The following is a 25,255-nucleotide window of genomic DNA, read 5'->3' as shown; positions in this document are numbered from 1 at the left end:
GGATTTGACACACAGATGCTGCTGGAGGTGTCCACCTTACCGTTTTCCAACTCTCTTCACTGTTTCACCCTTACGATCGACGACGAGCGTCAAGCCACCAAAGGTTTGCGGTCTGCGCAAAACTTGACCTAGTGCACAGCTTGTGGGATAGCGTGGCTCTACTGTGAAACGCGCCTTTCGACTCCTCTCTCTGGCTACATCGTCCACAGTGGCACTGGGGGCTTCATGTAAGGCGACTGCACGCCGCTCGGCCAACAGCGGCCTACTGCAGACCGACACTTAAGAGACGCCAAATGCAGATCGACATCGAGAGAGAGGCCCTGTCATATGGCACTCGCGGTGTATACGCCGAAATGAAATGTAAATAATACATCTTTTGTAGTGGTCGTCGCTCTACTGCAGTGTCACACATGCCGAATTAATAGGAAAACGGTAGAACGTCCGCATAGGGCCATGTTTTTACCTCCACTGTCACGTGGCTGAATGTGTATAAGGCTGGGTGGCATCATTCAAACACAGCCAAATTGTCACACTAGCTGTGTATCTCTATCAAAGTGGACATACGTCCTCACCTCGGTGGCGATTAAAACGATTTCGCCCCCGGGTGGGCTCGAACCACCAACCTTTCGGTTAACAGCCGAACGCGCTAGCCGATTGCGCCACGGAGGCCTTAACTTTCGGTCACTTCTGCTCTCTTCATCAATGCAACTCGTGTACTTTTCGCAGGCACCTCGCAGAATGGTAGTATCTGCTTACGCCTCTTCACATGGATAACGTGCATGCACACTGTAGTGGGGCTCATAAACGAATGACATCGCCAAGCATGACATTATACTACAAAATGCATACAAAACAGTGTTCCGCCTACACATCCAGTAAACCTCTGATGCAAGTAGAGCACTCTTTATCGGTTGTAGAACTTCCCCTTCATTCAGTGCACTGCCATCTGTTAGATGCTGCTCGAGCTAGCTCTGCTCTCAGCAGCAAAGTTAAAAAAATGAATGCCTTCTGTGAGGGTCGAACTCACGACCCCTGGTTTACGAGACCAGTGCTCTACCACTGAGCTAAGAAGGCCGCAGCTTTGCGTTCGTGAGCTACTCCCGACTTGTCACGTCATCATACTGAATCTTACGGCCCTCGACCAGATATGGGATTTGACACACAGATGCTGCTGGAGGTGTCCACCTTACCGTTTTCCAACTCTCTTCACTGTTTCACCCTTACGATCGACGACGAGCGTCAAGCCACCAAAGGTTTGCGGTCTGCGCAAAACTTGACCTAGTGCACAGCTTGTGGGATAGCGTGGCTCTACTGTGAAACGCGCCTTTCGACTCCTCTCTCTGGCTACATCGTCCACAGTGGCACTGGGGGCTTCATGTAAGGCGACTGCACGCCGCTCGGCCAACAGCGGCCTACTGCAGACCGACACTTAAGAGACGCCAAATGCAGATCGACATCGAGAGAGAGGCCCTGTCATATGGCACTCGCGGTGTATACGCCGAAATGAAATGTAAATAATACATCTTTTGTAGTGGTCGTCGCTCTACTGCAGTGTCACACATGCCGAATTAATAGGAAAACGGTAGAACGTCCGCATAGGGCCATGTTTTTACCTCCACTGTCACGTGGCTGAATGTGTATAAGGCTGGGTGGCATCATTCAAACACAGCCAAATTGTCACACTAGCTGTGTATCTCTATCAAAGTGGACATACGTCCTCACCTCGGTGGCGATTAAAACGATTTCGCCCCCGGGTGGGCTCGAACCACCAACCTTTCGGTTAACAGCCGAACGCGCTAGCCGATTGCGCCACGGAGGCCTTAACTTTCGGTCACTTCTGCGACTGCACGCCGCTCGGCCAACAGCGGCCTACTGCAGACCGACACTTAAGAGACGCCAAATGCAGATCGACATCGAGAGAGAGGCCCTGTCATATGGCACTCGCGGTGTATACGCCGAAATGAAATGTAAATAATACATCTTTTGTAGTGGTCGTCGCTCTACTGCAGTGTCACACATGCCGAATTAATAGGAAAACGGTAGAACGTCCGCATAGGGCCATGTTTTTACCTCCACTGTCACGTGGCTGAATGTGTATAAGGCTGGGTGGCATCATTCAAACACAGCCAAATTGTCACACTAGCTGTGTATCTCTATCAAAGTGGACATACGTCCTCACCTCGGTGGCGATTAAAACGATTTCGCCCCCGGGTGGGCTCGAACCACCAACCTTTCGGTTAACAGCCGAACGCGCTAGCCGATTGCGCCACGGAGGCCTTAACTTTCGGTCACTTCTGCTCTCTTCATCAATGCAACTCGTGTACTTTTCGCAGGCACCTCGCAGAATGGTAGTATCTGCTTACGCCTCTTCACATGGATAACGTGCATGCACACTGTAGTGGGGCTCATAAACGAATGACATCGCCAAGCATGACATTATACTACAAAATGCATACAAAACAGTGTTCCGCCTACACATCCAGTAAACCTCTGATGCAAGTAGAGCACTCTTTATCGGTTGTAGAACTTCCCCTTCATTCAGTGCACTGCCATCTGTTAGATGCTGCTCGAGCTAGCTCTGCTCTCAGCAGCAAAGTTAAAAAAATGAATGCCTTCTGTGAGGGTCGAACTCACGACCCCTGGTTTACGAGACCAGTGCTCTACCACTGAGCTAAGAAGGCCGCAGCTTTGCGTTTGTGAGCTACTCCCGAATTGTCACGTCATCATACTGAATCTTACAGCCCTCGACCAGATATCGGATTTGACACACAGATGCTGCTGGAGGTGTCCACCTTACCGTTTTCCAACTCTCTTCACTGTTTCACCCTTACGATCGACGACGAGCGTCAAGCCACCAAAGGTTTGCGGTCTGCGCAAAACTTGACCTAGTGCACAGCTTGTGGGATAGCGTGGCTCTACTGTGAAACGCGCCTTTCGACTCCTCTCTCTGGCTACATCGTCCACAGTGGCACTGGGGGCTTCATGTAAGGCGACTGCACGCCGCTCGGCCAACAGCGGCCTACTGCAGACCGACACTTAAGAGACGCCAAATGCAGATCGACATCGAGAGAGAGGCCCTGTCATATGGCACTCGCGGTGTATACGCCGAAATGAAATGTAAATAATACATCTTTTGTAGTGGTCGTCGCTCTACTGCAGTGTCACACATGCCGAATTAATAGGAAAACGGTAGAACGTCCGCATAGGGCCATGTTTTTACCTCCACTGTCACGTGGCTGAATGTGTATAAGGCTGGGTGGCATCATTCAAACACAGCCAAATTGTCACACTAGCTGTGTATCTCTATCAAAGTGGACATACGTCCTCACCTCGGTGGCGATTAAAACGATTTCGCCCCCGGGTGGGCTCGAACCACCAACCTTTCGGTTAACAGCCGAACGCGCTAGCCGATTGCGCCACGGAGGCCTTAACTTTCGGTCACTTCTGCTCTCTTCATCAATGCAACTCGTGTACTTTTCGCAGGCACCTCGCAGAATGGTAGTATCTGCTTACGCCTCTTCACATGGATAACGTGCATGCACACTGTAGTGGGGCTCATAAACGAATGACATCGCCAAGCATGACATTATACTACAAAATGCATACAAAACAGTGTTCCGCCTACACATCCAGTAAACCTCTGATGCAAGTAGAGCACTCTTTATCGGTTGTAGAACTTCCCCTTCATTCAGTGCACTGCCATCTGTTAGATGCTGCTCGAGCTAGCTCTGCTCTCAGCAGCAAAGTTAAAAAAATGAATGCCTTCTGTGAGGGTCGAACTCACGACCCCTGGTTTACGAGACCAGTGCTCTACCACTGAGCTAAGAAGGCCGCAGCTTTGCGTTCGTGAGCTACTCCCGACTTGTCACGTCATCATACTGAATCTTACGGCCCTCGACCAGATATGGGATTTGACACACAGATGCTGCTGGAGGTGTCCACCTTACCGTTTTCCAACTCTCTTCACTGTTTCACCCTTACGATCGACGACGAGCGTCAAGCCACCAAAGGTTTGCGGTCTGCGCAAAACTTGACCTAGTGCACAGCTTGTGGGATAGCGTGGCTCTACTGTGAAACGCGCCTTTCGACTCCTCTCTCTGGCTACATCGTCCACAGTGGCACTGGGGGCTTCATGTAAGGCGACTGCACGCCGCTCGGCCAACAGCGGCCTACTGCAGACCGACACTTAAGAGACGCCAAATGCAGATCGACATCGAGAGAGAGGCCCTGTCATATGGCACTCGCGGTGTATACGCCGAAATGAAATGTAAATAATACATCTTTTGTAGTGGTCGTCGCTCTACTGCAGTGTCACACATGCCGAATTAATAGGAAAACGGTAGAACGTCCGCATAGGGCCATGTTTTTACCTCCACTGTCACGTGGCTGAATGTGTATAAGGCTGGGTGGCATCATTCAAACACAGCCAAATTGTCACACTAGCTGTGTATCTCTATCAAAGTGGACATACGTCCTCACCTCGGTGGCGATTAAAACGATTTCGCCCCCGGGTGGGCTCGAACCACCAACCTTTCGGTTAACAGCCGAACGCGCTAGCCGATTGCGCCACGGAGGCCTTAACTTTCGGTCACTTCTGCTCTCTTCATCAATGCAACTCGTGTACTTTTCGCAGGCACCTCGCAGAATGGTAGTATCTGCTTACGCCTCTTCACATGGATAACGTGCATGCACACTGTAGTGGGGCTCATAAACGAATGACATCGCCAAGCATGACATTATACTACAAAATGCATACAAAACAGTGTTCCGCCTACACATCCAGTAAACCTCTGATGCAAGTAGAGCACTCTTTATCGGTTGTAGAACTTCCCCTTCATTCAGTGCACTGCCATCTGTTAGATGCTGCTCGAGCTAGCTCTGCTCTCAGCAGCAAAGTTAAAAAAATGAATGCCTTCTGTGAGGGTCGAACTCACGACCCCTGGTTTACGAGACCAGTGCTCTACCACTGAGCTAAGAAGGCCGCAGCTTTGCGTTCGTGAGCTACTCCCGACTTGTCACGTCATCATACTGAATCTTACGGCCCTCGACCAGATATGGGATTTGACACACAGATGCTGCTGGAGGTGTCCACCTTACCGTTTTCCAACTCTCTTCACTGTTTCACCCTTACGATCGACGACGAGCGTCAAGCCACCAAAGGTTTGCGGTCTGCGCAAAACTTGACCTAGTGCACAGCTTGTGGGATAGCGTGGCTCTACTGTGAAACGCGCCTTTCGACTCCTCTCTCTGGCTACATCGTCCACAGTGGCACTGGGGGCTTCATGTAAGGCGACTGCACGCCGCTCGGCCAACAGCGGCCTACTGCAGACCGACACTTAAGAGACGCCAAATGCAGATCGACATCGAGAGAGAGGCCCTGTCATATGGCACTCGCGGTGTATACGCCGAAATGAAATGTAAATAATACATCTTTTGTAGTGGTCGTCGCTCTACTGCAGTGTCACACATGCCGAATTAATAGGAAAACGGTAGAACGTCCGCATAGGGCCATGTTTTTACCTCCACTGTCACGTGGCTGAATGTGTATAAGGCTGGGTGGCATCATTCAAACACAGCCAAATTGTCACACTAGCTGTGTATCTCTATCAAAGTGGACATACGTCCTCACCTCGGTGGCGATTAAAACGATTTCGCCCCCGGGTGGGCTCGAACCACCAACCTTTCGGTTAACAGCCGAACGCGCTAGCCGATTGCGCCACGGAGGCCTTAACTTTCGGTCACTTCTGCTCTCTTCATCAATGCAACTCGTGTACTTTTCGCAGGCACCTCGCAGAATGGTAGTATCTGCTTACGCCTCTTCACATGGATAACGTGCATGCACACTGTAGTGGGGCTCATAAACGAATGACATCGCCAAGCATGACATTATACTACAAAATGCATACAAAACAGTGTTCCGCCTACACATCCAGTAAACCTCTGATGCAAGTAGAGCACTCTTTATCGGTTGTAGAACTTCCCCTTCATTCAGTGCACTGCCATCTGTTAGATGCTGCTCGAGCTAGCTCTGCTCTCAGCAGCAAAGTTAAAAAAATGAATGCCTTCTGTGAGGGTCGAACTCACGACCCCTGGTTTACGAGACCAGTGCTCTACCACTGAGCTAAGAAGGCCGCAGCTTTGCGTTCGTGAGCTACTCCCGACTTGTCACGTCATCATACTGAATCTTACGGCCCTCGACCAGATATGGGATTTGACACACAGATGCTGCTGGAGGTGTCCACCTTACCGTTTTCCAACTCTCTTCACTGTTTCACCCTTACGATCGACGACGAGCGTCAAGCCACCAAAGGTTTGCGGTCTGCGCAAAACTTGACCTAGTGCACAGCTTGTGGGATAGCGTGGCTCTACTGTGAAACGCGCCTTTCGACTCCTCTCTCTGGCTACATCGTCCACAGTGGCACTGGGGGCTTCATGTAAGGCGACTGCACGCCGCTCGGCCAACAGCGGCCTACTGCAGACCGACACTTAAGAGACGCCAAATGCAGATCGACATCGAGAGAGAGGCCCTGTCATATGGCACTCGCGGTGTATACGCCGAAATGAAATGTAAATAATACATCTTTTGTAGTGGTCGTCGCTCTACTGCAGTGTCACACATGCCGAATTAATAGGAAAACGGTAGAACGTCCGCATAGGGCCATGTTTTTACCTCCACTGTCACGTGGCTGAATGTGTATAAGGCTGGGTGGCATCATTCAAACACAGCCAAATTGTCACACTAGCTGTGTATCTCTATCAAAGTGGACATACGTCCTCACCTCGGTGGCGATTAAAACGATTTCGCCCCCGGGTGGGCTCGAACCACCAACCTTTCGGTTAACAGCCGAACGCGCTAGCCGATTGCGCCACGGAGGCCTTAACTTTCGGTCACTTCTGCGACTGCACGCCGCTCGGCCAACAGCGGCCTACTGCAGACCGACACTTAAGAGACGCCAAATGCAGATCGACATCGAGAGAGAGGCCCTGTCATATGGCACTCGCGGTGTATACGCCGAAATGAAATGTAAATAATACATCTTTTGTAGTGGTCGTCGCTCTACTGCAGTGTCACACATGCCGAATTAATAGGAAAACGGTAGAACGTCCGCATAGGGCCATGTTTTTACCTCCACTGTCACGTGGCTGAATGTGTATAAGGCTGGGTGGCATCATTCAAACACAGCCAAATTGTCACACTAGCTGTGTATCTCTATCAAAGTGGACATACGTCCTCACCTCGGTGGCGATTAAATCGATTTCGCCCCCGGGTGGGCTCGAACCACCAACCTTTCGGTTAACAGCCGAACGCGCTAGCCGATTGCGCCACGGAGGCCTTAACTTTCGGTCACTTCTGCTCTCTTCATCAATGCAACTCGTGTACTTTTCGCAGGCACCTCACAGAATGGTAGTATCTGCTTACGCCTCTTCACATGGATAACGTGCATGCACACTGTAGTGGGGCTCATAAACGAATGACATCGCCAAGCATGACATTATACTACAAAATGCATACAAAACAGTGTTCCGCCTACACATACAGTAAACCTCTGATGCAAGTAGAGCACTCTTTATCGGTTGTAGAACTTCCCCTTCATTCAGTGCACTGCCATCTGTTAGATGCTGCTCGAGCTAGCTCTGCTCTCAGCAGCAAAGTTAAAAAAATGAATGCCTTCTGTGAGGGTCGAACTCACGACCCCTGGTTTACGAGACCAGTGCTCTACCACTGAGCTAAGAAGGCCGCAGCTTTGCGTTTGTGAGCTACTCCCGAATTGTCACGTCATCATACTGAATCTTACAGCCCTCGACCAGATATCGGATTTGACACACAGATGCTGCTGGAGGTGTCCACCTTACCGTTTTCCAACTCTCTTCACTGTTTCACCCTTACGATCGACGACGAGCGTCAAGCCACCAAAGGTTTGCGGTCTGCGCAAAACTTGACCTAGTGCACAGCTTGTGGGATAGCGTGGCTCTACTGTGAAACGCGCCTTTCGACTCCTCTCTCTGGCTACATCGTCCACAGTGGCACTGGGGGCTTCATGTAAGGCGACTGCACGCCGCTCGGCCAACAGCGGCCTACTGCAGACCGACACTTAAGAGACGCCAAATGCAGATCGACATCGAGAGAGAGGCCCTGTCATATGGCACTCGCGGTGTATACGCCGAAATGAAATGTAAATAATACATCTTTTGTAGTGGTCGTCGCTCTACTGCAGTGTCACACATGCCGAATTAATAGGAAAACGGTAGAACGTCCGCATAGGGCCATGTTTTTACCTCCACTGTCACGTGGCTGAATGTGTATAAGGCTGGGTGGCATCATTCAAACACAGCCAAATTGTCACACTAGCTGTGTATCTCTATCAAAGTGGACATACGTCCTCACCTCGGTGGCGATTAAAACGATTTCGCCCCCGGGTGGGCTCGAACCACCAACCTTTCGGTTAACAGCCGAACGCGCTAGCCGATTGCGCCACGGAGGCCTTAACTTTCGGTCACTTCTGCGACTGCACGCCGCTCGGCCAACAGCGGCCTACTGCAGACCGACACTTAAGAGACGCCAAATGCAGATCGACATCGAGAGAGAGGCCCTGTCATATGGCACTCGCGGTGTATACGCCGAAATGAAATGTAAATAATACATCTTTTGTAGTGGTCGTCGCTCTACTGCAGTGTCACACATGCCGAATTAATAGGAAAACGGTAGAACGTCCGCATAGGGCCATGTTTTTACCTCCACTGTCACGTGGCTGAATGTGTATAAGGCTGGGTGGCATCATTCAAACACAGCCAAATTGTCACACTAGCTGTGTATCTCTATCAAAGTGGACATACGTCCTCACCTCGGTGGCGATTAAATCGATTTCGCCCCCGGGTGGGCTCGAACCACCAACCTTTCGGTTAACAGCCGAACGCGCTAGCCGATTGCGCCACGGAGGCCTTAACTTTCGGTCACTTCTGCTCTCTTCATCAATGCAACTCGTGTACTTTTCGCAGGCACCTCGCAGAATGGTAGTATCTGCTTACGCCTCTTCACATGGATAACGTGCATGCACACTGTAGTGGGGCTCATAAACGAATGACATCGCCAAGCATGACATTATACTACAAAATGCATACAAAACAGTGTTCCGCCTACACATCCAGTAAACCTCTGATGCAAGTAGAGCACTCTTTATCGGTTGTAGAACTTCCCCTTCATTCAGTGCACTGCCATCTGTTAGATGCTGCTCGAGCTAGCTCTGCTCTCAGCAGCAAAGTTAAAAAAATGAATGCCTTCTGTGAGGGTCGAACTCACGACCCCTGGTTTACGAGACCAGTGCTCTACCACTGAGCTAAGAAGGCCGCAGCTTTGCGTTTGTGAGCTACTCCCGAATTGTCACGTCATCATACTGAATCTTACAGCCCTCGACCAGATATCGGATTTGACACACAGATGCTGCTGGAGGTGTCCACCTTACCGTTTTCCAACTCTCTTCACTGTTTCACCCTTACGATCGACGACGAGCGTCAAGCCACCAAAGGTTTGCGGTCTGCGCAAAACTTGACCTAGTGCACAGCTTGTGGGATAGCGTGGCTCTACTGTGAAACGCGCCTTTCGACTCCTCTCTCTGGCTACATCGTCCACAGTGGCACTGGGGGCTTCATGTAAGGCGACTGCACGCCGCTCGGCCAACAGCGGCCTACTGCAGACCGACACTTAAGAGACGCCAAATGCAGATCGACATCGAGAGAGAGGCCCTGTCATATGGCACTCGCGGTGTATACGCCGAAATGAAATGTAAATAATACATCTTTTGTAGTGGTCGTCGCTCTACTGCAGTGTCACACATGCCGAATTAATAGGAAAACGGTAGAACGTCCGCATAGGGCCATGTTTTTACCTCCACTGTCACGTGGCTGAATGTGTATAAGGCTGGGTGGCATCATTCAAACACAGCCAAATTGTCACACTAGCTGTGTATCTCTATCAAAGTGGACATACGTCCTCACCTCGGTGGCGATTAAAACGATTTCGCCCCCGGGTGGGCTCGAACCACCAACCTTTCGGTTAACAGCCGAACGCGCTAGCCGATTGCGCCACGGAGGCCTTAACTTTCGGTCACTTCTGCTCTCTTCATCAATGCAACTCGTGTACTTTTCGCAGGCACCTCGCAGAATGGTAGTATCTGCTTACGCCTCTTCACATGGATAACGTGCATGCACACTGTAGTGGGGCTCATAAACGAATGACATCGCCAAGCATGACATTATACTACAAAATGCATACAAAACAGTGTTCCGCCTACACATCCAGTAAACCTCTGATGCAAGTAGAGCACTCTTTATCGGTTGTAGAACTTCCCCTTCATTCAGTGCACTGCCATCTGTTAGATGCTGCTCGAGCTAGCTCTGCTCTCAGCAGCAAAGTTAAAAAAATGAATGCCTTCTGTGAGGGTCGAACTCACGACCCCTGGTTTACGAGACCAGTGCTCTACCACTGAGCTAAGAAGGCCGCAGCTTTGCGTTCGTGAGCTACTCCCGACTTGTCACGTCATCATACTGAATCTTACGGCCCTCGACCAGATATGGGATTTGACACACAGATGCTGCTGGAGGTGTCCACCTTACCGTTTTCCAACTCTCTTCACTGTTTCACCCTTACGATCGACGACGAGCGTCAAGCCACCAAAGGTTTGCGGTCTGCGCAAAACTTGACCTAGTGCACAGCTTGTGGGATAGCGTGGCTCTACTGTGAAACGCGCCTTTCGACTCCTCTCTCTGGCTACATCGTCCACAGTGGCACTGGGGGCTTCATGTAAGGCGACTGCACGCCGCTCGGCCAACAGCGGCCTACTGCAGACCGACACTTAAGAGACGCCAAATGCAGATCGACATCGAGAGAGAGGCCCTGTCATATGGCACTCGCGGTGTATACGCCGAAATGAAATGTAAATAATACATCTTTTGTAGTGGTCGTCGCTCTACTGCAGTGTCACACATGCCGAATTAATAGGAAAACGGTAGAACGTCCGCATAGGGCCATGTTTTTACCTCCACTGTCACGTGGCTGAATGTGTATAAGGCTGGGTGGCATCATTCAAACACAGCCAAATTGTCACACTAGCTGTGTATCTCTATCAAAGTGGACATACGTCCTCACCTCGGTGGCGATTAAAACGATTTCGCCCCCGGGTGGGCTCGAACCACCAACCTTTCGGTTAACAGCCGAACGCGCTAGCCGATTGCGCCACGGAGGCCTTAACTTTCGGTCACTTCTGCGACTGCACGCCGCTCGGCCAACAGCGGCCTACTGCAGACCGACACTTAAGAGACGCCAAATGCAGATCGACATCGAGAGAGAGGCCCTGTCATATGGCACTCGCGGTGTATACGCCGAAATGAAATGTAAATAATACATCTTTTGTAGTGGTCGTCGCTCTACTGCAGTGTCACACATGCCGAATTAATAGGAAAACGGTAGAACGTCCGCATAGGGCCATGTTTTTACCTCCACTGTCACGTGGCTGAATGTGTATAAGGCTGGGTGGCATCATTCAAACACAGCCAAATTGTCACACTAGCTGTGTATCTCTATCAAAGTGGACATACGTCCTCACCTCGGTGGCGATTAAAACGATTTCGCCCCCGGGTGGGCTCGAACCACCAACCTTTCGGTTAACAGCCGAACGCGCTAGCCGATTGCGCCACGGAGGCCTTAACTTTCGGTCACTTCTGCTCTCTTCATCAATGCAACTCGTGTACTTTTCGCAGGCACCTCGCAGAATGGTAGTATCTGCTTACGCCTCTTCACATGGATAACGTGCATGCACACTGTAGTGGGGCTCATAAACGAATGACATCGCCAAGCATGACATTATACTACAAAATGCATACAAAACAGTGTTCCGCCTACACATCCAGTAAACCTCTGATGCAAGTAGAGCACTCTTTATCGGTTGTAGAACTTCCCCTTCATTCAGTGCACTGCCATCTGTTAGATGCTGCTCGAGCTAGCTCTGCTCTCAGCAGCAAAGTTAAAAAAATGAATGCCTTCTGTGAGGGTCGAACTCACGACCCCTGGTTTACGAGACCAGTGCTCTACCACTGAGCTAAGAAGGCCGCAGCTTTGCGTTTGTGAGCTACTCCCGAATTGTCACGTCATCATACTGAATCTTACAGCCCTCGACCAGATATCGGATTTGACACACAGATGCTGCTGGAGGTGTCCACCTTACCGTTTTCCAACTCTCTTCACTGTTTCACCCTTACGATCGACGACGAGCGTCAAGCCACCAAAGGTTTGCGGTCTGCGCAAAACTTGACCTAGTGCACAGCTTGTGGGATAGCGTGGCTCTACTGTGAAACGCGCCTTTCGACTCCTCTCTCTGGCTACATCGTCCACAGTGGCACTGGGGGCTTCATGTAAGGCGACTGCACGCCGCTCGGCCAACAGCGGCCTACTGCAGACCGACACTTAAGAGACGCCAAATGCAGATCGACATCGAGAGAGAGGCCCTGTCATATGGCACTCGCGGTGTATACGCCGAAATGAAATGTAAATAATACATCTTTTGTAGTGGTCGTCGCTCTACTGCAGTGTCACACATGCCGAATTAATAGGAAAACGGTAGAACGTCCGCATAGGGCCATGTTTTTACCTCCACTGTCACGTGGCTGAATGTGTATAAGGCTGGGTGGCATCATTCAAACACAGCCAAATTGTCACACTAGCTGTGTATCTCTATCAAAGTGGACATACGTCCTCACCTCGGTGGCGATTAAAACGATTTCGCCCCCGGGTGGGCTCGAACCACCAACCTTTCGGTTAACAGCCGAACGCGCTAGCCGATTGCGCCACGGAGGCCTTAACTTTCGGTCACTTCTGCTCTCTTCATCAATGCAACTCGTGTACTTTTCGCAGGCACCTCGCAGAATGGTAGTATCTGCTTACGCCTCTTCACATGGATAACGTGCATGCACACTGTAGTGGGGCTCATAAACGAATGACATCGCCAAGCATGACATTATACTACAAAATGCATACAAAACAGTGTTCCGCCTACACATCCAGTAAACCTCTGATGCAAGTAGAGCACTCTTTATCGGTTGTAGAACTTCCCCTTCATTCAGTGCACTGCCATCTGTTAGATGCTGCTCGAGCTAGCTCTGCTCTCAGCAGCAAAGTTAAAAAAATGAATGCCTTCTGTGAGGGTCGAACTCACGACCCCTGGTTTACGAGACCAGTGCTCTACCACTGAGCTAAGAAGGCCGCAGCTTTGCGTTCGTGAGCTACTCCCGACTTGTCACGTCATCATACTGAATCTTACGGCCCTCGACCAGATATGGGATTTGACACACAGATGCTGCTGGAGGTGTCCACCTTACCGTTTTCCAACTCTCTTCACTGTTTCACCCTTACGATCGACGACGAGCGTCAAGCCACCAAAGGTTTGCGGTCTGCGCAAAACTTGACCTAGTGCACAGCTTGTGGGATAGCGTGGCTCTACTGTGAAACGCGCCTTTCGACTCCTCTCTCTGGCTACATCGTCCACAGTGGCACTGGGGGCTTCATGTAAGGCGACTGCACGCCGCTCGGCCAACAGCGGCCTACTGCAGACCGACACTTAAGAGACGCCAAATGCAGATCGACATCGAGAGAGAGGCCCTGTCATATGGCACTCGCGGTGTATACGCCGAAATGAAATGTAAATAATACATCTTTTGTAGTGGTCGTCGCTCTACTGCAGTGTCACACATGCCGAATTAATAGGAAAACGGTAGAACGTCCGCATAGGGCCATGTTTTTACCTCCACTGTCACGTGGCTGAATGTGTATAAGGCTGGGTGGCATCATTCAAACACAGCCAAATTGTCACACTAGCTGTGTATCTCTATCAAAGTGGACATACGTCCTCACCTCGGTGGCGATTAAAACGATTTCGCCCCCGGGTGGGCTCGAACCACCAACCTTTCGGTTAACAGCCGAACGCGCTAGCCGATTGCGCCACGGAGGCCTTAACTTTCGGTCACTTCTGCTCTCTTCATCAATGCAACTCGTGTACTTTTCGCAGGCACCTCGCAGAATGGTAGTATCTGCTTACGCCTCTTCACATGGATAACGTGCATGCACACTGTAGTGGGGCTCATAAACGAATGACATCGCCAAGCATGACATTATACTACAAAATGCATACAAAACAGTGTTCCGCCTACACATCCAGTAAACCTCTGATGCAAGTAGAGCACTCTTTATCGGTTGTAGAACTTCCCCTTCATTCAGTGCACTGCCATCTGTTAGATGCTGCTCGAGCTAGCTCTGCTCTCAGCAGCAAAGTTAAAAAAATGAATGCCTTCTGTGAGGGTCGAACTCACGACCCCTGGTTTACGAGACCAGTGCTCTACCACTGAGCTAAGAAGGCCGCAGCTTTGCGTTCGTGAGCTACTCCCGACTTGTCACGTCATCATACTGAATCTTACGGCCCTCGACCAGATATGGGATTTGACACACAGATGCTGCTGGAGGTGTCCACCTTACCGTTTTCCAACTCTCTTCACTGTTTCACCCTTACGATCGACGACGAGCGTCAAGCCACCAAAGGTTTGCGGTCTGCGCAAAACTTGACCTAGTGCACAGCTTGTGGGATAGCGTGGCTCTACTGTGAAACGCGCCTTTCGACTCCTCTCTCTGGCTACATCGTCCACAGTGGCACTGGGGGCTTCATGTAAGGCGACTGCACGCCGCTCGGCCAACAGCGGCCTACTGCAGACCGACACTTAAGAGACGCCAAATGCAGATCGACATCGAGAGAGAGGCCCTGTCATATGGCACTCGCGGTGTATACGCCGAAATGAAATGTAAATAATACATCTTTTGTAGTGGTCGTCGCTCTACTGCAGTGTCACACATGCCGAATTAATAGGAAAACGGTAGAACGTCCGCATAGGGCCATGTTTTTACCTCCACTGTCACGTGGCTGAATGTGTATAAGGCTGGGTGGCATCATTCAAACACAGCCAAATTGTCACACTAGCTGTGTATCTCTATCAAAGTGGACATACGTCCTCACCTCGGTGGCGATTAAAACGATTTCGCCCCCGGGTGGGCTCGAACCACCAACCTTTCGGTTAACAGCCGAACGCGCTAGCCGATTGCGCCACGGAGGCCTTAACTTTCGGTCACTTCTGCTCTCTTCATCAATGCAACTCGTGTACTTTTCGCAGGCACCTCGCAGAATGGTAGTATCTGCTTACGCCTCTTCACATGGATAACGTGCATGCACACTGTAGTGGGGCTCATAAACGAATGACATCGCCAAGCATGACATTATACTACAAAATGCATACAAAACAGTGTTCCGCCTACACATCCAGTAAACCTCTGATGCAAGTAGAGCACTCTTTATCGGTTGTAGAACTTCCCCTTCATTCAGTGCACTGCCATCTGTTAGATGCTGCTCGAGCTAGCTCTGCTCTCAGCAGCAAAGTTAAAAAAATGAATGCCTTCTGTGAGGGTCGAACTCACGACCCCTGGTTTACGAGACCAGTGCTCTACCACTGAGCTAAGAAGGCCGCAGCTTTGCGTTCGTGAGCTACTCCCGACTTGTCACGTCATCATACTGAATCTTACGGCCCTCGACCAGATATGGGATTTGACACACAGATGCTGCTGGAGGTGTCCACCTTACCGTTTTCCAACTCTCTTCACTGTTTCACCCTTACGATCGACGACGAGCGTCAAGCCACCAAAGGTTTGCGGTCTGCGCAAAACTTGACCTAGTGCACAGCTTGTGGGATAGCGTGGCTCTACTGTGAAACGCGCCTTTCGACTCCTCTCTCTGGCTACATCGTCCACAGTGGCACTGGGGGCTTCATGTAAGGCGACTGCACGCCGCTCGGCCAACAGCGGCCTACTGCAGACCGACACTTAAGAGACGCCAAATGCAGATCGACATCGAGAGAGAGGCCCTGTCATATGGCACTCGCGGTGTATACGCCGAAATGAAATGTAAATAATACATCTTTTGTAGTGGTCGTCGCTCTACTGCAGTGTCACACATGCCGAATTAATAGGAAAACGGTAGAACGTCCGCATAGGGCCATGTTTTTACCTCCACTGTCACGTGGCTGAATGTGTATAAGGCTGGGTGGCATCATTCAAACACAGCCAAATTGTCACACTAGCTGTGTATCTCTATCAAAGTGGACATACGTCCTCACCTCGGTGGCGATTAAAACGATTTCGCCCCCGGGTGGGCTCGAACCACCAACCTTTCGGTTAACAGCCGAACGCGCTAGCCGATTGCGCCACGGAGGCCTTAACTTTCGGTCACTTCTGCTCTCTTCATCAATGCAACTCGTGTACTTTTCGCAGGCACCTCGCAGAATGGTAGTATCTGCTTACGCCTCTTCACATGGATAACGTGCATGCACACTGTAGTGGGGCTCATAAACGAATGACATCGCCAAGCATGACATTATACTACAAAATGCATACAAAACAGTGTTCCGCCTACACATCCAGTAAACCTCTGATGCAAGTAGAGCACTCTTTATCGGTTGTAGAACTTCCCCTTCATTCAGTGCACTGCCATCTGTTAGATGCTGCTCGAGCTAGCTCTGCTCTCAGCAGCAAAGTTAAAAAAATGAATGCCTTCTGTGAGGGTCGAACTCACGACCCCTGGTTTACGAGACCAGTGCTCTACCACTGAGCTAAGAAGGCCGCAGCTTTGCGTTCGTGAGCTACTCCCGACTTGTCACGTCATCATACTGAATCTTACGGCCCTCGACCAGATATGGGATTTGACACACAGATGCTGCTGGAGGTGTCCACCTTACCGTTTTCCAACTCTCTTCACTGTTTCACCCTTACGATCGACGACGAGCGTCAAGCCACCAAAGGTTTGCGGTCTGCGCAAAACTTGACCTAGTGCACAGCTTGTGGGATAGCGTGGCTCTACTGTGAAACGCGCCTTTCGACTCCTCTCTCTGGCTACATCGTCCACAGTGGCACTGGGGGCTTCATGTAAGGCGACTGCACGCCGCTCGGCCAACAGCGGCCTACTGCAGACCGACACTTAAGAGACGCCAAATGCAGATCGACATCGAGAGAGAGGCCCTGTCATATGGCACTCGCGGTGTATACGCCGAAATGAAATGTAAATAATACATCTTTTGTAGTGGTCGTCGCTCTACTGCAGTGTCACACATGCCGAATTAATAGGAAAACGGTAGAACGTCCGCATAGGGCCATGTTTTTACCTCCACTGTCACGTGGCTGAATGTGTATAAGGCTGGGTGGCATCATTCAAACACAGCCAAATTGTCACACTAGCTGTGTATCTCTATCAAAGTGGACATACGTCCTCACCTCGGTGGCGATTAAAACGATTTCGCCCCCGGGTGGGCTCGAACCACCAACCTTTCGGTTAACAGCCGAACGCGCTAGCCGATTGCGCCACGGAGGCCTTAACTTTCGGTCACTTCTGCTCTCTTCATCAATGCAACTCGTGTACTTTTCGCAGGCACCTCGCAGAATGGTAGTATCTGCTTACGCCTCTTCACATGGATAACGTGCATGCACACTGTAGTGGGGCTCATAAACGAATGACATCGCCAAGCATGACATTATACTACAAAATGCATACAAAACAGTGTTCCGCCTACACATCCAGTAAACCTCTGATGCAAGTAGAGCACTCTTTATCGGTTGTAGAACTTCCCCTTCATTCAGTGCACTGCCATCTGTTAGATGCTGCTCGAGCTAGCTCTGCTCTCAGCAGCAAAGTTAAAAAAATGAATGCCTTCTGTGAGGGTCGAACTCACGACCCCTGGTTTACGAGACCAGTGCTCTACCACTGAGCTAAGAAGGCCGCAGCTTTGCGTTCGTGAGCTACTCCCGACTTGTCACGTCATCATACTGAATCTTACGGCCCTCGACCAGATATGGGATTTGACACACAGATGCTGCTGGAGGTGTCCACCTTACCGTTTTCCAACTCTCTTCACTGTTTCACCCTTACGATCGACGACGAGCGTCAAGCCACCAAAGGTTTGCGGTCTGCGCAAAACTTGACCTAGTGCACAGCTTGTGGGATAGCGTGGCTCTACTGTGAAACGCGCCTTTCGACTCCTCTCTCTGGCTACATCGTCCACAGTGGCACTGGGGGCTTCATGTAAGGCGACTGCACGCCGCTCGGCCAACAGCGGCCTACTGCAGACCGACACTTAAGAGACGCCAAATGCAGATCGACATCGAGAGAGAGGCCCTGTCATATGGCACTCGCGGTGTATACGCCGAAATGAAATGTAAATAATACATCTTTTGTAGTGGTCGTCGCTCTACTGCAGTGTCACACATGCCGAATTAATAGGAAAACGGTAGAACGTCCGCATAGGGCCATGTTTTTACCTCCACTGTCACGTGGCTGAATGTGTATAAGGCTGGGTGGCATCATTCAAACACAGCCAAATTGTCACACTAGCTGTGTATCTCTATCAAAGTGGACATACGTCCTCACCTCGGTGGCGATTAAAACGATTTCGCCCCCGGGTGGGCTCGAACCACCAACCTTTCGGTTAACAGCCGAACGCGCTAGCCGATTGCGCCACGGAGGCCTTAACTTTCGGTCACTTCTGCTCTCTTCATCAATGCAACTCGTGTACTTTTCGCAGGCACCTCGCAGAATGGTAGTATCTGCTTACGCCTCTTCACATGGATAACGTGCATGCACACTGTAGTGGGGCTCATAAACGAATGACATCGCCAAGCATGACATTATACTACAAAATGCATACAAAACAGTGTTCCGCCTACACATCCAGTAAACCTCTGATGCAAGTAGAGCACTCTTTATCGGTTGTAGAACTTCCCCTTCATTCAGTGCACTGCCATCTGTTAGATGCTGCTCGAGCTAGCTCTGCTCTCAGCAGCAAAGTTAAAAAAATGAATGCCTTCTGTGAGGGTCGAACTCACGACCCCTGGTTTACGAGACCAGTGCTCTACCACTGAGCTAAGAAGGCCGCAGCTTTGCGTTCGTGAGCTACTCCCGACTTGTCACGTCATCATACTGAATCTTACGGCCCTCGACCAGATATGGGATTTGACACACAGATGCTGCTGGAGGTGTCCACCTTACCGTTTTCCAACTCTCTTCACTGTTTCACCCTTACGATCGACGACGAGCGTCAAGCCACCAAAGGTTTGCGGTCTGCGCAAAACTTGACCTAGTGCACAGCTTGTGGGATAGCGTGGCTCTACTGTGAAACGCGCCTTTCGACTCCTCTCTCTGGCTACATCGTCCACAGTGGCACTGGGGGCTTCATGTAAGGCGACTGCACGCCGCTCGGCCAACAGCGGCCTACTGCAGACCGACACTTAAGAGACGCCAAATGCAGATCGACATCGAGAGAGAGGCCCTGTCATATGGCACTCGCGGTGTATACGCCGAAATGAAATGTAAATAATACATCTTTTGTAGTGGTCGTCGCTCTACTGCAGTGTCACACATGCCGAATTAATAGGAAAACGGTAGAACGTCCGCATAGGGCCATGTTTTTACCTCCACTGTCACGTGGCTGAATGTGTATAAGGCTGGGTGGCATCATTCAAACACAGCCAAATTGTCACACTAGCTGTGTATCTCTATCAAAGTGGACATACGTCCTCACCTCGGTGGCGATTAAAACGATTTCGCCCCCGGGTGGGCTCGAACCACCAACCTTTCGGTTAACAGCCGAACGCGCTAGCCGATTGCGCCACGGAGGCCTTAACTTTCGGTCACTTCTGCTCTCTTCATCAATGCAACTCGTGTACTTTTCGCAGGCACCTCGCAGAATGGTAGTATCTGCTTACGCCTCTTCACATGGATAACGTGCATGCACACTGTAGTGGGGCTCATAAACGAATGACATCGCCAAGCATGACATTATACTACAAAATGCATACAAAACAGTGTTCCGCCTACACATCCAGTAAACCTCTGATGCAAGTAGAGCACTCTTTATCGGTTGTAGAACTTCCCCTTCATTCAGTGCACTGCCATCTGTTAGATGCTGCTCGAGCTAGCTCTGCTCTCAGCAGCAAAGTTAAAAAAATGAATGCCTTCTGTGAGGGTCGAACTCACGACCCCTGGTTTACGAGACCAGTGCTCTACCACTGAGCTAAGAAGGCCGCAGCTTTGCGTTCGTGAGCTACTCCCGACTTGTCACGTCATCATACTGAATCTTACAGCCCTCGACCAGATATCGGATTTGACACACAGATGCTGCTGGAGGTGTCCACCTTACCGTTTTCCAACTCTCTTCACTGTTTCACCCTTACGATCGACGACGAGCGTCAAGCCACCAAAGGTTTGCGGTCTGCGCAAAACTTGACCTAGTGCACAGCTTGTGGGATAGCGTGGCTCTACTGTGAAACGCGCCTTTCGACTCCTCTCTCTGGCTACATCGTCCACAGTGGCACTGGGGGCTTCATGTAAGGCGACTGCACGCCGCTCGGCCAACAGCGGCCTACTGCAGACCGACACTTAAGAGACGCCAAATGCAGATCGACATCGAGAGAGAGGCCCTGTCATATGGCACTCGCGGTGTATACGCCGAAATGAAATGTAAATAATACATCTTTTGTAGTGGTCGTCGCTCTACTGCAGTGTCACACATGCCGAATTAATAGGAAAACGGTAGAACGTCCGCATAGGGCCATGTTTTTACCTCCACTGTCACGTGGCTGAATGTGTATAAGGCTGGGTGGCATCATTCAAACACAGCCAAATTGTCACACTGGCTGTGTATCTCTATCAAAGTGGACATACGTCCTCACCTCGGTGGCGGTTAACAGCCGAACGCGCTAGCCGATTGCGCCACGGAGGCCTTAACTTTCGGTCACTTCTGCTCTCTTCATCAATGCAACTCGTGTACTTTTCGCAGGCACCTCGCAGAATGGTAGTATCTGCTTACGCCTCTTCACATGGATAACGTGCATGCACACTGTAGTGGGGCTCATAAACGAATGACATCGCCAAGCATGACATTATACTACAAAATGCATACAAAACAGTGTTCCGCCTACACATCCAGTAAACCTCTGATGCAAGTAGAGCACTCTTTATCGGTTGTAGAACTTCCCCTTCATTCAGTGCACTGCCATCTGTTAGATGCTGCTCGAGCTAGCTCTGCTCTCAGCAGCAAAGTTAAAAAAATGAATGCCTTCTGTGAGGGTCGAACTCACGACCCCTGGTTTACGAGACCAGTGCTCTACCACTGAGCTAAGAAGGCCGCAGCTTTGCGTTCGTGAGCTACTCCCGACTTGTCACGTCATCATACTGAATCTTACAGCCCTCGACCAGATATCGGATTTGACACACAGATGCTGCTGGAGGTGTCCACCTTACCGTTTTCCAACTCTCTTCACTGTTTCACCCTTACGATCGACGACGAGCGTCAAGCCACCAAAGGTTTGCGGTCTGCGCAAAACTTGACCTAGTGCACAGCTTGTGGGATAGCGTGGCTCTACTGTGAAACGCGCCTTTCGACTCCTCTCTCTGGCTACATCGTCCACAGTGGCACTGGGGGCTTCATGTAAGGCGACTGCACGCCGCTCGGCCAACAGCGGCCTACTGCAGACCGACACTTAAGAGACGCCAAATGCAGATCGACATCGAGAGAGAGGCCCTGTCATATGGCACTCGCGGTGTATACGCCGAAATGAAATGTAAATAATACATCTTTTGTAGTGGTCGTCGCTCTACTGCAGTGTCACACATGCCGAATTAATAGGAAAACGGTAGAACGTCCGCATAGGGCCATGTTTTTACCTCCACTGTCACGTGGCTGAATGTGTATAAGGCTGGGTGGCATCATTCAAACACAGCCAAATTGTCACACTTGCTGTGTATCTCTATCAAAGTGGACATACGTCCTCACCTCGGTGGCGATTAAAACGATTTCGCCCCCGGGTGGGCTCGAACCACCAACCTTTCGGTTAACAGCCGAACGCGCTAGCCGATTGCGCCACGGAGGCCTTAACTTTCGGTCACTTCTGCTCTCTTCATCAATGCAACTCGTGTACTTTTCGCAGGCACCTCGCAGAATGGTAGTATCTGCTTACGCCTCTTCACATGGATAACGTGCATGCACACTGTAGTGGGGCTCATAAACGAATGACATCGCCAAGCATGACATTATACTACAAAATGCATACAAAACAGTGTTCCGCCTACACATCCAGTAAACCTCTGATGCAAGTAGAGCACTCTTTATCGGTTGTAGAACTTCCCCTTCATTCAGTGCACTGCCATCTGTTAGATGCTGCTCGAGCTAGCTCTGCTCTCAGCAGCAAAGTTAAAAAAATGAATGCCTTCTGTGAGGGTCGAACTCACGACCCCTGGTTTACGAGACCAGTGCTCTACCACTGAGCTAAGAAGGCCGCAGCTTTGCGTTCGTGAGCTACTCCCGACTTGTCACGTCATCATACTGAATCTTACAGCCCTCGACCAGATATCGGATTTGACACACAGATGCTGCTGGAGGTGTCCACCTTACCGTTTTCCAACTCTCTTCACTGTTTCACCCTTACGATCGACGACGAGCGTCAAGCCACCAAAGGTTTGCGGTCTGCGCAAAACTTGACCTAGTGCACAGCTTGTGGGATAGCGTGGCTCTACTGTGAAACGCGCCTTTCGACTCCTCTCTCTGGCTACATCGTCCACAGTGGCACTGGGGGCTTCATGTAAGGCGACTGCACGCCGCTCGGCCAACAGCGGCCTACTGCAGACCGACACTTAAGAGACGCCAAATGCAGATCGACATCGAGAGAGAGGCCCTGTCATATGGCACTCGCGGTGTATACGCCGAAATGAAATGTAAATAATACATCTTTTGTAGTGGTCGTCGCTCTACTGCAGTGTCACACATGCCGAATTAATAGGAAAACGGTAGAACGTCCGCATAGGGCCATGTTTTTACCTCCACTGTCACGTGGCTGAATGTGTATAAGGCTGGGTGGCATCATTCAAACACAGCCAAATTGTCACACTGGCTGTGTATCTCTATCAAAGTGGACATACGTCCTCACCTCGGTGGCGATTAAAACGATTTCGCCCCCGGGTGGGCTCGAACCACCAACCTTTCGGTTAACAGCCGAACGCGCTAGCCGATTGCGCCACGGAGGCCTTAACTTTCGGTCACTTCTGCTCTCTTCATCAATGCAACTCGTGTACTTTTCGCAGGCACCTCGCAGAATGGTAGTATCTGCTTACGCCTCTTCACATGGATAACGTGCATGCACACTGTAGTGGGGCTCATAAACGAATGACATCGCCAAGCATGACATTATACTACAAAATGCATACAAAACAGTGTTCCGCCTACACATCCAGTAAACCTCTGATGCAAGTAGAGCACTCTTTATCGGTTGTAGAACTTCCCCTTCATTCAGTGCACTGCCATCTGTTAGATGCTGCTCGAGCTAGCTCTGCTCTCAGCAGCAAAGTTAAAAAAATGAATGCCTTCTGTGAGGGTCGAACTCACGACCCCTGGTTTACGAGACCAGTGCTCTACCACTGAGCTAAGAAGGCCGCAGCTTTGCGTTCGTGAGCTACTCCCGACTTGTCACGTCATCATACTGAATCTTACAGCCCTCGACCAGATATCGGATTTGACACACAGATGCTGCTGGAGGTGTCCACCTTACCGTTTTCCAACTCTCTTCACTGTTTCACCCTTACGATCGACGACGAGCGTCAAGCCACCAAAGGTTTGCGGTCTGCGCAAAACTTGACCTAGTGCACAGCTTGTGGGATAGCGTGGCTCTACTGTGAAACGCGCCTTTCGACTCCTCTCTCTGGCTACATCGTCCACAGTGGCACTGGGGGCTTCATGTAAGGCGACTGCACGCCGCTCGGCCAACAGCGGCCTACTGCAGACCGACACTTAAGAGACGCCAAATGCAGATCGACATCGAGAGAGAGGCCCTGTCATATGGCACTCGCGGTGTATACGCCGAAATGAAATGTAAATAATACATCTTTTGTAGTGGTCGTCGCTCTACTGCAGTGTCACACATGCCGAATTAATAGGAAAACGGTAGAACGTCCGCATAGGGCCATGTTTTTACCTCCACTGTCACGTGGCTGAATGTGTATAAGGCTGGGTGGCATCATTCAAACACAGCCAAATTGTCACACTGGCTGTGTATCTCTATCAAAGTGGACATACGTCCTCACCTCGGTGGCGATTAAAACGATTTCGCCCCCGGGTGGGCTCGAACCACCAACCTTTCGGTTAACAGCCGAACGCGCTAGCCGATTGCGCCACGGAGGCCTTAACTTTCGGTCACTTCTGCTCTCTTCATCAATGCAACTCGTGTACTTTTCGCAGGCACCTCGCAGAATGGTAGTATCTGCTTACGCCTCTTCACATGGATAACGTGCATGCACACTGTAGTGGGGCTCATAAACGAATGACATCGCCAAGCATGACATTATACTACAAAATGCATACAAAACAGTGTTCCGCCTACACATCCAGTAAACCTCTGATGCAAGTAGAGCACTCTTTATCGGTTGTAGAACTTCCCCTTCATTCAGTGCACTGCCATCTGTTAGATGCTGCTCGAGCTAGCTCTGCTCTCAGCAGCAAAGTTAAAAAAATGAATGCCTTCTGTGAGGGTCGAACTCACGACCCCTGGTTTACGAGACCAGTGCTCTACCACTGAGCTAAGAAGGCCGCAGCTTTGCGTTCGTGAGCTACTCCCGACTTGTCACGTCATCATACTGAATCTTACAGCCCTCGACCAGATATCGGATTTGACACACAGATGCTGCTGGAGGTGTCCACCTTACCGTTTTCCAACTCTCTTCACTGTTTCACCCTTACGATCGACGACGAGCGTCAAGCCACCAAAGGTTTGCGGTCTGCGCAAAACTTGACCTAGTGCACAGCTTGTGGGATAGCGTGGCTCTACTGTGAAACGCGCCTTTCGACTCCTCTCTCTGGCTACATCGTCCACAGTGGCACTGGGGGCTTCATGTAAGGCGACTGCACGCCGCTCGGCCAACAGCGGCCTACTGCAGACCGACACTTAAGAGACGCCAAATGCAGATCGACATCGAGAGAGAGGCCCTGTCATATGGCACTCGCGGTGTATACGCCGAAATGAAATGTAAATAATACATCTTTTGTAGTGGTCGTCGCTCTACTGCAGTGTCACACATGCCGAATTAATAGGAAAACGGTAGAACGTCCGCATAGGGCCATGTTTTTACCTCCACTGTCA

At 50.6% G+C, this 25,255-nt stretch overlaps 43 non-coding genes across 43 annotated transcripts; all 43 read right to left on the bottom strand.

Annotated features, from left to right (window-relative positions):
- Positions 1-595: 595 nt before the first annotated feature.
- Positions 596-669, bottom strand: Trnan-guu (transfer RNA asparagine (anticodon GUU)). Its single transcript has one exon. It is a non-coding gene; the product is annotated as a tRNA-Asn (tRNA).
- A 333-nt stretch (positions 670-1,002) lies between these two features.
- Trnat-cgu (transfer RNA threonine (anticodon CGU)) lies at positions 1,003-1,074 on the bottom strand. The gene has a single exon. It is a non-coding gene; the product is annotated as a tRNA-Thr (tRNA).
- A 671-nt stretch (positions 1,075-1,745) lies between these two features.
- Positions 1,746-1,819, bottom strand: Trnan-guu (transfer RNA asparagine (anticodon GUU)). The gene has a single exon. It is a non-coding gene; the product is annotated as a tRNA-Asn (tRNA).
- Positions 1,820-2,202: 383 nt separating this feature from the next.
- Positions 2,203-2,276, bottom strand: Trnan-guu (transfer RNA asparagine (anticodon GUU)). The gene has a single exon. It is a non-coding gene; the product is annotated as a tRNA-Asn (tRNA).
- Positions 2,277-2,609: 333 nt separating this feature from the next.
- On the bottom strand, positions 2,610-2,681 carry Trnat-cgu (transfer RNA threonine (anticodon CGU)). Its single transcript has one exon. It is a non-coding gene; the product is annotated as a tRNA-Thr (tRNA).
- Positions 2,682-3,352: 671 nt separating this feature from the next.
- Trnan-guu (transfer RNA asparagine (anticodon GUU)) lies at positions 3,353-3,426 on the bottom strand. Its single transcript has one exon. It is a non-coding gene; the product is annotated as a tRNA-Asn (tRNA).
- A 333-nt stretch (positions 3,427-3,759) lies between these two features.
- Trnat-cgu (transfer RNA threonine (anticodon CGU)) lies at positions 3,760-3,831 on the bottom strand. Its single transcript has one exon. It is a non-coding gene; the product is annotated as a tRNA-Thr (tRNA).
- Positions 3,832-4,502: 671 nt separating this feature from the next.
- Trnan-guu (transfer RNA asparagine (anticodon GUU)) lies at positions 4,503-4,576 on the bottom strand. The gene has a single exon. It is a non-coding gene; the product is annotated as a tRNA-Asn (tRNA).
- Positions 4,577-4,909: 333 nt separating this feature from the next.
- Trnat-cgu (transfer RNA threonine (anticodon CGU)) lies at positions 4,910-4,981 on the bottom strand. The gene has a single exon. It is a non-coding gene; the product is annotated as a tRNA-Thr (tRNA).
- A 671-nt stretch (positions 4,982-5,652) lies between these two features.
- Positions 5,653-5,726, bottom strand: Trnan-guu (transfer RNA asparagine (anticodon GUU)). The gene has a single exon. It is a non-coding gene; the product is annotated as a tRNA-Asn (tRNA).
- Positions 5,727-6,059: 333 nt separating this feature from the next.
- Positions 6,060-6,131, bottom strand: Trnat-cgu (transfer RNA threonine (anticodon CGU)). Its single transcript has one exon. It is a non-coding gene; the product is annotated as a tRNA-Thr (tRNA).
- A 671-nt stretch (positions 6,132-6,802) lies between these two features.
- Positions 6,803-6,876, bottom strand: Trnan-guu (transfer RNA asparagine (anticodon GUU)). The gene has a single exon. It is a non-coding gene; the product is annotated as a tRNA-Asn (tRNA).
- Positions 6,877-7,259: 383 nt separating this feature from the next.
- On the bottom strand, positions 7,260-7,333 carry Trnan-guu (transfer RNA asparagine (anticodon GUU)). Its single transcript has one exon. It is a non-coding gene; the product is annotated as a tRNA-Asn (tRNA).
- A 333-nt stretch (positions 7,334-7,666) lies between these two features.
- On the bottom strand, positions 7,667-7,738 carry Trnat-cgu (transfer RNA threonine (anticodon CGU)). The gene has a single exon. It is a non-coding gene; the product is annotated as a tRNA-Thr (tRNA).
- Positions 7,739-8,409: 671 nt separating this feature from the next.
- Trnan-guu (transfer RNA asparagine (anticodon GUU)) lies at positions 8,410-8,483 on the bottom strand. Its single transcript has one exon. It is a non-coding gene; the product is annotated as a tRNA-Asn (tRNA).
- A 383-nt stretch (positions 8,484-8,866) lies between these two features.
- Trnan-guu (transfer RNA asparagine (anticodon GUU)) lies at positions 8,867-8,940 on the bottom strand. The gene has a single exon. It is a non-coding gene; the product is annotated as a tRNA-Asn (tRNA).
- A 333-nt stretch (positions 8,941-9,273) lies between these two features.
- Trnat-cgu (transfer RNA threonine (anticodon CGU)) lies at positions 9,274-9,345 on the bottom strand. The gene has a single exon. It is a non-coding gene; the product is annotated as a tRNA-Thr (tRNA).
- Positions 9,346-10,016: 671 nt separating this feature from the next.
- Positions 10,017-10,090, bottom strand: Trnan-guu (transfer RNA asparagine (anticodon GUU)). The gene has a single exon. It is a non-coding gene; the product is annotated as a tRNA-Asn (tRNA).
- A 333-nt stretch (positions 10,091-10,423) lies between these two features.
- Trnat-cgu (transfer RNA threonine (anticodon CGU)) lies at positions 10,424-10,495 on the bottom strand. Its single transcript has one exon. It is a non-coding gene; the product is annotated as a tRNA-Thr (tRNA).
- Positions 10,496-11,166: 671 nt separating this feature from the next.
- Positions 11,167-11,240, bottom strand: Trnan-guu (transfer RNA asparagine (anticodon GUU)). The gene has a single exon. It is a non-coding gene; the product is annotated as a tRNA-Asn (tRNA).
- Positions 11,241-11,623: 383 nt separating this feature from the next.
- On the bottom strand, positions 11,624-11,697 carry Trnan-guu (transfer RNA asparagine (anticodon GUU)). The gene has a single exon. It is a non-coding gene; the product is annotated as a tRNA-Asn (tRNA).
- Positions 11,698-12,030: 333 nt separating this feature from the next.
- On the bottom strand, positions 12,031-12,102 carry Trnat-cgu (transfer RNA threonine (anticodon CGU)). The gene has a single exon. It is a non-coding gene; the product is annotated as a tRNA-Thr (tRNA).
- A 671-nt stretch (positions 12,103-12,773) lies between these two features.
- Positions 12,774-12,847, bottom strand: Trnan-guu (transfer RNA asparagine (anticodon GUU)). The gene has a single exon. It is a non-coding gene; the product is annotated as a tRNA-Asn (tRNA).
- Positions 12,848-13,180: 333 nt separating this feature from the next.
- Positions 13,181-13,252, bottom strand: Trnat-cgu (transfer RNA threonine (anticodon CGU)). Its single transcript has one exon. It is a non-coding gene; the product is annotated as a tRNA-Thr (tRNA).
- A 671-nt stretch (positions 13,253-13,923) lies between these two features.
- Trnan-guu (transfer RNA asparagine (anticodon GUU)) lies at positions 13,924-13,997 on the bottom strand. The gene has a single exon. It is a non-coding gene; the product is annotated as a tRNA-Asn (tRNA).
- A 333-nt stretch (positions 13,998-14,330) lies between these two features.
- Positions 14,331-14,402, bottom strand: Trnat-cgu (transfer RNA threonine (anticodon CGU)). Its single transcript has one exon. It is a non-coding gene; the product is annotated as a tRNA-Thr (tRNA).
- A 671-nt stretch (positions 14,403-15,073) lies between these two features.
- On the bottom strand, positions 15,074-15,147 carry Trnan-guu (transfer RNA asparagine (anticodon GUU)). The gene has a single exon. It is a non-coding gene; the product is annotated as a tRNA-Asn (tRNA).
- Positions 15,148-15,480: 333 nt separating this feature from the next.
- Positions 15,481-15,552, bottom strand: Trnat-cgu (transfer RNA threonine (anticodon CGU)). Its single transcript has one exon. It is a non-coding gene; the product is annotated as a tRNA-Thr (tRNA).
- Positions 15,553-16,223: 671 nt separating this feature from the next.
- On the bottom strand, positions 16,224-16,297 carry Trnan-guu (transfer RNA asparagine (anticodon GUU)). Its single transcript has one exon. It is a non-coding gene; the product is annotated as a tRNA-Asn (tRNA).
- Positions 16,298-16,630: 333 nt separating this feature from the next.
- Trnat-cgu (transfer RNA threonine (anticodon CGU)) lies at positions 16,631-16,702 on the bottom strand. The gene has a single exon. It is a non-coding gene; the product is annotated as a tRNA-Thr (tRNA).
- Positions 16,703-17,373: 671 nt separating this feature from the next.
- On the bottom strand, positions 17,374-17,447 carry Trnan-guu (transfer RNA asparagine (anticodon GUU)). The gene has a single exon. It is a non-coding gene; the product is annotated as a tRNA-Asn (tRNA).
- Positions 17,448-17,780: 333 nt separating this feature from the next.
- On the bottom strand, positions 17,781-17,852 carry Trnat-cgu (transfer RNA threonine (anticodon CGU)). Its single transcript has one exon. It is a non-coding gene; the product is annotated as a tRNA-Thr (tRNA).
- A 671-nt stretch (positions 17,853-18,523) lies between these two features.
- Trnan-guu (transfer RNA asparagine (anticodon GUU)) lies at positions 18,524-18,597 on the bottom strand. Its single transcript has one exon. It is a non-coding gene; the product is annotated as a tRNA-Asn (tRNA).
- A 333-nt stretch (positions 18,598-18,930) lies between these two features.
- Trnat-cgu (transfer RNA threonine (anticodon CGU)) lies at positions 18,931-19,002 on the bottom strand. Its single transcript has one exon. It is a non-coding gene; the product is annotated as a tRNA-Thr (tRNA).
- Positions 19,003-19,673: 671 nt separating this feature from the next.
- On the bottom strand, positions 19,674-19,747 carry Trnan-guu (transfer RNA asparagine (anticodon GUU)). The gene has a single exon. It is a non-coding gene; the product is annotated as a tRNA-Asn (tRNA).
- Positions 19,748-20,080: 333 nt separating this feature from the next.
- Trnat-cgu (transfer RNA threonine (anticodon CGU)) lies at positions 20,081-20,152 on the bottom strand. Its single transcript has one exon. It is a non-coding gene; the product is annotated as a tRNA-Thr (tRNA).
- A 1,031-nt stretch (positions 20,153-21,183) lies between these two features.
- Trnat-cgu (transfer RNA threonine (anticodon CGU)) lies at positions 21,184-21,255 on the bottom strand. Its single transcript has one exon. It is a non-coding gene; the product is annotated as a tRNA-Thr (tRNA).
- Positions 21,256-21,926: 671 nt separating this feature from the next.
- On the bottom strand, positions 21,927-22,000 carry Trnan-guu (transfer RNA asparagine (anticodon GUU)). Its single transcript has one exon. It is a non-coding gene; the product is annotated as a tRNA-Asn (tRNA).
- Positions 22,001-22,333: 333 nt separating this feature from the next.
- Trnat-cgu (transfer RNA threonine (anticodon CGU)) lies at positions 22,334-22,405 on the bottom strand. Its single transcript has one exon. It is a non-coding gene; the product is annotated as a tRNA-Thr (tRNA).
- Positions 22,406-23,076: 671 nt separating this feature from the next.
- On the bottom strand, positions 23,077-23,150 carry Trnan-guu (transfer RNA asparagine (anticodon GUU)). Its single transcript has one exon. It is a non-coding gene; the product is annotated as a tRNA-Asn (tRNA).
- A 333-nt stretch (positions 23,151-23,483) lies between these two features.
- On the bottom strand, positions 23,484-23,555 carry Trnat-cgu (transfer RNA threonine (anticodon CGU)). Its single transcript has one exon. It is a non-coding gene; the product is annotated as a tRNA-Thr (tRNA).
- A 671-nt stretch (positions 23,556-24,226) lies between these two features.
- Positions 24,227-24,300, bottom strand: Trnan-guu (transfer RNA asparagine (anticodon GUU)). The gene has a single exon. It is a non-coding gene; the product is annotated as a tRNA-Asn (tRNA).
- A 333-nt stretch (positions 24,301-24,633) lies between these two features.
- Trnat-cgu (transfer RNA threonine (anticodon CGU)) lies at positions 24,634-24,705 on the bottom strand. Its single transcript has one exon. It is a non-coding gene; the product is annotated as a tRNA-Thr (tRNA).
- Between the last annotated feature and the right edge of the window lie 550 nt (positions 24,706-25,255).

This window comes from Schistocerca cancellata, unplaced genomic scaffold, assembly GCF_023864275.1.
Source record: "Schistocerca cancellata isolate TAMUIC-IGC-003103 unplaced genomic scaffold, iqSchCanc2.1 HiC_scaffold_830, whole genome shotgun sequence".
Taxonomy (NCBI): domain Eukaryota; kingdom Metazoa; phylum Arthropoda; class Insecta; order Orthoptera; family Acrididae; genus Schistocerca; species Schistocerca cancellata.
The sequence above is the reverse complement of the archived record's forward strand: the minus strand, read 5'-3'. Positions and strand labels throughout refer to the sequence as shown.